Genomic DNA, 4,988 nt, shown 5'->3' on the forward strand with positions numbered 1-4,988 from the left:
ATGCAATTTATGATCTGTGGTTTTCTTTGTCTATAAAAGATGTTACCAGGACAATTAGTGAAATTGGAATAAGGTGTGTGCATTAGCTGATATTTTATCAACTTTAATATCTGGATTTTGATCATTGTATTTTGATAACTGTATTGAGGTTGATATCCTTATTTTTAGGTAATACACACTGAAGTGTTGGGCATAAAGGGTTATCACATCTGCAACTCACCCATGGTTCAGGAAAAATTACCTTATACACACACAGACACGCAGAGGTAATAGATTAAAGTTGGGGACAAGAAAAAGAATGGTAAAGCAAACGGAATAAAACGTTAGCAGTGGAGGAACTTGGTTAAAGGGTGTGGTGTAATAAGAGATACTTTTGGTCTTCATCCATGGTTCCTGGGACAGAATTCTGAAAACCCACGGCATTTTGTCATTCATCACAGGCCCCTCTTGAGCATATCTCAGTTTATGCTAAAGAGCTGACTTAGGCTGGGCCCCAAAACTAGCCTGAGGATGGAGCTGGTCACCAGAGAGACCAAGTAATTAGAGGGTTGGAAATTTCAGCCACGCCCACCAACCTCTGGAAAGGTGAGGGGGCTGAAGATGAAGCTCTATAAAAACTCTTGAACAACAAAGCTTGAGGAGCTTTAGGGTTGGTGAAAGCATCCATGGTTTTGCACCCCAGTTCCACGGGGACAGAAACTCTTGTCCTCAGGACCCTTCCAGACCTCACCCTATATATCTCATCATCCGGCTATTCATCTGTATCCTTTATAATATCCTTTATAATAAACGAGCAAATGGAAGTAAATGTTTCTCTGAGTTCTGCAAGTGACTCTAACAAGGTGATTAAACTTGAGAAGGGGGTCATGGGAACCTTCAATTTATAGCTGGTTGGTGAGAAACAGGTGAATCGTGATTGACACGTGAAACCAGGGAAACAGTCTTGTGGGACTGAGCCCTTCACTGTGGGATCTGCCACTCTCTCCAGTTAGTGTCAGAATCGAGTTAACTTGAAGGACACCCAGGTGATGCTGCAGAATTGCTTAATGTGTGTAAAAACTAGCACACCTCGGTGTCAGAAGTGAAATGTGGGAGTAGTGTCGAGAGTAAAGGAGACACACAGGAATTGAGTCTTCCTTTACAGAGGATATAAAGGGATTCTTTCCTATTCTCATGACTCTTCCGTAAATCTGTAATTATGTCAAAATAAAGTTTACTGAAGGAAAAAAGGAGGGGGGAGAGGAGGAAGTGGCGAAAGAGGAGGAGGAAAAAGAAGAGAGTTGCCATTGGCAACCACACTGGGAAAGGCTGTCTCAAAATGGAAAAGACTCAGAGGAAGCAGAGCCAAGAGGTGGATCTGGGTGACTTTGCTGGAGCCCCACGTTAAGCTTTAAATCAGTGAATCAGCTCTTCCCCTATACTTTTCAGCTTACATGAGTCAAAAAATTCCTTTTTCTAAGACTTGCTGGTGAAACGTAATAATTCACCAGATTGCAGTTGGAAGCTACTGCATTTCTATTGCTTTCTTCTATTTTTATTTTTTAAGTTGTTTTCACTCCTAAATAAACACTGAAACTACACAACAGAGTTCAAAGAAGCTACACGCTTTGCTGGCAAAATATGAAAAACTAAAAAAAAAAAAAAGGAAGAGGAGGACAGAAATTACTTAGAGAGGGGCGCCTGGGTGGCTCAGTCAGTTAAGCGTCTGCCTTTGGCTCGGGTCATGATCCCAGGGTCCTGGGAATTGAGTCCCGTATCAGGCTCCCTCTGCCTCTGCCCCTCCTCATTCCCTCACTCTCTCTCTCAAATAAATAATGTTTTTTAAAAAGAAATTACTTAGAGAAACACGACCATCAAGAATAACATGGGCAACTCAACAGCAACAAAAAAGCAAACACGTGATTTAAAAAATGAACTAAAGACTTGACTAGAAATTTCTCCAAGGAAGAACGGCCAACAGATACATGAAAAGATGCTCAGCTCATGAATCGTTAGGGAAATGCACATCAGAACCACAATGAGATGTCACCTCACACCTATTAGGATGGCTACTATTAAAAAAGCAAACAAATAAACAAACAAAATAACAAGTGTTGGCGAGGATGTGGAGAAATTGGAATTTTGGGGCACTGTTGGTGGGACTATAAAATGGTGCAGCCACTACAGAAAATAGTATGGCAGTCCACCCCCCACCCCCAAAAAGCCACCAACATAGATGTACCATATGACCCAGTATATACCCCCAAATAACTGAAGAGGTACCGAGTAATAGAAGAGTGTGCACCCCAGCATATCAAAGAGGTATTTATATACCCATGTCGGTAGCAGCTGTGTTTACAATAGCCAAAAAGTGAAAGCAACACAAGTATCCATCGATGGATGCATGAACAAACACAACGTGTCATATCCATACAATGGAATGTTATTCCGCCTAAAAAAAAAAAAAAAGGAAAGTCAGACACAGCTACCATGTGGATGAACCTGGAGGACATGATGCTGAGTGAAATAAGCCAGTCACACAAGGACAAATACTGTGTGAGTCCACTTAGATGAGGTACCTAATGTCGTAGAAAGTAGAATGGTGGTTGCCAGGGGCCAGGGGGAGGGGAGATTGGGGAGTTAGTGTTGTTTTTTTTTAAAGATTTTATTTATTTATTCGACAGGATAGAGACAGCCAGCGAGAGAGGGAACACAAGCAGGGGGAGTGGGAGAGGAAGAAGCAGGCTCATAGCGGAGGAGCCTGATGTGGGGCTCGATCCCATAACGCCGGGATCACGCCCTGAGCCGAAGGCAGACGCTTAACCGCTGTGCCACCCAGGCGCCCCTGGAGAGTTAGTGTTTAATAGTACAGGTTTCAGTTTCGCAAGATGAGAAAGGTTCTAAGGATGGATGATGGTGGTGACTGCACAATGTGAGTGAACTTAATGCCACTGAAATTTCGGTGCTTCTTTAATGCTTAAGATGGTAAATTTTATGCTACATGTACTTTACCACATTTAAAAAAAAAGAATTATAAAGACAAAGAACTTGCTGTAGGACAGACTAAACAACTTACATAGTTTGGGCAGAAAATGACTACAGTGAAAAAAAAATAGGTCACCGAAAGGAAGTTTATCAAAGTTTCCGAAAGGAAAATTTATCAATCCCGAGGAAAAGTAAAATTTCTTGTAAAAATCTAAGATAAATCTACATAGAAAATGTAGCAGAAAATCAGGAAAACTTTAACTAGAAGGGAATTTGACCCTAAGACATTGGTGTTATGAGATTATAAGCAAAGGATTACTAAATAGGGATCACTGGATGTGGACTCTCACTTCTTATTCTAGAAGCTCTGAGAGAGATTACCTCTGCCAGCATACTCCCCCAACCTTCTCACTGATGCCTTCCCTTTCAGTCCTTGAGGTTTATTACTTTGGCTTAAGGCTTTTTTCCTCTGTCCTAACCTTGGTCCTAAATTCCAGCACTACATTACAGAAGCTTATTAAACACCCTCCACCGGTTCTTCAAACCAGTATGTCTAAATGTATTATCTTCTCCTCAGCATCCACTCCTTTAGATCTTGCCATTTCTGCCTATCACTCCCCCTTGCCTCCAAATCTTGGAGTAAATTTTCCCTCCCCCACCTCCTGTGCCCCTGTATCCACGTGGTGATTCCCTCCTGGCATGTCTCCCTCCCTGACTCTCCTTTCTGTCTCTTCTTTCCCCCCTCATTGCCCCTACCCTACCTTCTATTCAGGCCTAGGTTGCTGTAGTAAATCCAAACTGGCTCTCCTCCTCCAGCCTCTCCCCTGCCCCATAGGAGAAAGACTAAATACTTGTTGACAAGCCCCAAGAAAGCAGGGAGGAAGAGAGGGAAGGATGAGGGATGATAGGAGAAAAACAATATCGGAAAAATTTCAAGAATTTGAAGATAAAATCAAAAGACTCCTCGTGGGACTTTTTTCCCCCCACATTTGTGTGGCCTGAGGGTCAGACTGCAGGTCTCGTTGACCTGGCACCTCCAGAGACCAGAGTACAAACTGCGGAGGCTGCAGTCATGGCAGGACGGGCGTTTGGGAAGTTTCTTCCCCTGTTTGACCAAATTTGAGTTGAAAGCCATGCAGCTGAGACTGTAACTAAAGGAGGCATAATACTTCCTGGAAAAATCCCGAGGAAAAACACTGCAAGCGACAGTAGTAGCTGCTGGATCGGGCTCTGAAGGAAAGGGTGGAGAGAGTCAACCAGTCAGCACAGAAGTTGGCGATAAAGTTCTTTTCCCAGAACATGGAGGCACCAAAGCCGTTCCAGACGACAAGGATTATTTCTTATTTGGAGACGGCGACATTCTCGGAAAGTACGTACTGAAATAAATCACTGAAATGGCAAAAGTGAAGCTGCCCACTCCAGTGAAGCTGTGAAATCCTTCCTCATGTAAATAATTCTCACGACTCTCCTTTATCCTAAACCAATGGTAACCAAAGAAACTTCATCACGAGAAAAATATAAAAGCTATGTTCCTTAACAAATTCCATTCCTCAGACACAATCCTTGTACCTATATTTTTACATATTTTTCCCCAAAATTTCCTAAAGAAAATAGTAGATACTTCCTAGGAGTCCAGCCAGACCACAGTTTATGAATCGTTATGATTAAATAAAGCCTATAAGAATCAGTCCTAATATATAGAACATAGTGTGTTGAGTCTGGGATTTTGTGTCAAAAAATCCCTCTAAGAATTACCAGACTTTTAGAGACAGGGTGTCTTAAGAGGGTTATTATTATTAACAAATATTATTGTTTAATAATAATTTTCCAAGTTCTGATCTACATTTGTTCTCTGTATTGCCTCACTGACCCTTAGGTAAAGCTTGAGGGAAAGGGAGTTCAGCTCAATGCAAGAAAAAAAATCAACAACAATGATGTCTACGACAGAATGAGCTGACTCAGAGGAAAGTAATCTGCCCCTCACTGGGGGAGACAAGCTAACACAGGAGGAGTGTTTGTTAGGA

General features: G+C 42.1%; 1 pseudogene; it reads left to right on the forward strand.

Annotated features, from left to right (window-relative positions):
* Positions 1 to 3,946: 3,946 nt before the first annotated feature.
* On the forward strand, positions 3,947 to 4,684 carry LOC103674593 (annotated as a pseudogene).
* Positions 4,685 to 4,988: the final 304 nt, after the last annotated feature.

Source organism: Ursus maritimus, unplaced genomic scaffold (assembly GCF_017311325.1).
Source record: "Ursus maritimus isolate PB19 unplaced genomic scaffold, ASM1731132v1 scaffold_3, whole genome shotgun sequence".
Taxonomy (NCBI): Eukaryota; Metazoa; Chordata; class Mammalia; order Carnivora; family Ursidae; genus Ursus; species Ursus maritimus.